Below are 2,502 nucleotides of genomic sequence, written 5' to 3'. Positions count from 1 at the left end.
AAGAAGAAGAAGAAGAAGAAGAAGAAGAAGAAGAAGAAGAAGAAGAAGAAGAAAAAGAAGAAGAAGAAGAAGAAGAAGAAGAAGAAGAAGAAGAAGAGCCCCATCAAGAGCATCAACCGCTCCCTTGTTTACAGCATTTAAACACCTAGGTCTACCTGCCGCCTTACCTTTGCTAGCTCCACAATAATTTAGCACACCAGTGTACGTCAGTAGACCAGAAACAATTTAATGTCTTCTTCCTGTTTCGGCACTTGGCAAATGGCTTAGCTCTCGGTCTAGTACATGGACTCCTACTGCCCCCCCCCCAATCATCCACGATTTTGAGTTTGAGTACAGAAAAACACACCGTCACAATAACTGTTATTTAGTGTAGAGAAGCAGCAAGACAGGCAGATAGAAACAAAAGAGGGGAAAATACAGAAGTACGACATAGGGGCTGAACCCAAACCAACATCCCGGAACTGCTTCTGACTTGGTGTTCCAGGATAGCAAAATTGATAGCGGCTACAATAGGCGACGCAGTTGTTTAGTTTCAGTTAGAGTTTTACGGCACTTGCAACACAACAAGGCCATATAAGACAAGGAGAGTTTTCTCTATAACCAAACAAATACACACACCGCTGACACCAAACTTCTCCTATAGGTAGGGCAATAACCACTTTTGATGTGGGTCAAGATTTCTGGAAACCCCCGAATTCTGGGTTAGCCTGCTTGTCCTTAAAAGCAGTCATATTATCACCGAATTGACGAGGCGAAGAAACTTACCAGCACCACAAAATCCCAAGATCAAGAACATCACATGCGGATTCGGATCAAGTCTGCCCAAAGTTTATAAAGATACTAATAATTATTATTTTATTATAATCTGACCGAGCCGCGCACCCTTCAAACCTTGATATCTCGACAAAGTTTTGAACCGACAGCATTGCCCAGCGGGGTTGAAAAATCGACGTCACAAAATTATGATGTCGATGTTCTGGCGCCCATAAAAGAATCAATGATGCAAATTTAGCAGCTTTATTGCTTTTGTTAAATTTCTATGCCAAGCTGTTGCTTCAGAGGCAAATGAAATGAGGGAAAATAATGATGTTAACATATGATTATTACAATCCTCTTGTATCCAACCCGATTTTCACACCAACATCTGCTGCGGTTCAAAGGACTGTGATAAATGCCATACATTCCACTAGAAACTATTTCTTACACAGAAATGCTGAATACCTGGTAGCATAGCAAACGACGTTACTTCTCAGATTTTGATCGAACTCGTATCTCGTAGGAGCAACGGCGTTTGGCCCGCTTGAACGTTTTTCGACTCAGTCACTTTTGGTTCGCCTCCACAATTTTCCATTTAACTCACTTTGGCATGGTTTTGATCGAGATCTAACCCTTTCAACAATGGCATTGTATACGTTCAACTCCAGCCTAAACAATTTGAGAGGCGAGACCTCCGAATTCAACGTCCATCTCAGATAGGACTCCAGCCAAACGTGGGGGGAGTCTTGAAAAACTCCCCAAAACAGGACCTTCAGCTTTTTTTTTTTTTGGGGGGGGGGGATGTTTTACGGCGCTCGCAACTGAATAAGGTCATATGAACGCGTGGGAAACATCAGGCATTTTCAGTTGGTAGGAAATTTCGAAATTTGCCCGTGTGGCTGCCGAAGCCTACTCTTATCGATTTTGGACCACCAAGGGATCTTTAACGTGCGCAACTTGCACAAGGGACCTCCGAGATTTTCCGCACTTGTCCGACAGGGCTAGGTGTAGCTCTTACCTACCATAAGATCAGGGGTGTGGCTGAAAGACAGCAGTAAGAAGGAGCCAAGGAGTAGCAGTAGAAAGGCTGCATAAAGTGCCAGGAGCCCAGAGGTGGGAGCAAAGGAGGACCATCAGCTTGTAGCCCAACACCATACCAATTGAGCTAACAGTATGCCCTTAACCCTTTCAGTTTTCAATTAACAGAGCGCCCTTAACCCTTCCAGTTTTCCACAAACAGTATGCCCTTAACCCTTTCAGTTTTCCAATTTGGTAAGAGCTTTCCGCACTCACGGCACGTCTTGGATTTTTTTAAAGCCTGGAAGGGTAAAGTAAAAAAAAGAAATCATGTTAAAAATTCAACAATGAAAATCAACCCTTTCTTAAAATTCAAAAAGTAAACACAGGGGAAAAAAAAGGGGGGGGGGGGGGGGTCTATCGACCAAGACACATCAGATGAGAGACAACACGGAACCACTCAAAATTTATTATCCAACGAGCGTGGCTGTACTTGCATGGGTCGATAATTCCGATCTAAGAAAACGACAGAAGCACATGGCTGATGTGGTGTTTCGCACTGATTTTGTACACATTTAGAGACTTCGAGTTACAATCTCATTCAACTTTTATTTTCCAACATATTCACTAATGTGAGATTTTATAAAAAACACCAACTGTTGTATCGGAAATATGACACCCACAAACGATGTAGATATGAGGACGTGTGTGTGTGTGTGTGAGTGTGTG

Source organism: Aplysia californica, unplaced genomic scaffold (genome assembly GCF_000002075.1).
Source record: "Aplysia californica isolate F4 #8 unplaced genomic scaffold, AplCal3.0 scaffold00070, whole genome shotgun sequence".
Taxonomy (NCBI): domain Eukaryota; kingdom Metazoa; phylum Mollusca; class Gastropoda; order Aplysiida; family Aplysiidae; genus Aplysia; species Aplysia californica.
Note: the sequence above shows the minus strand (reverse complement) of the source record.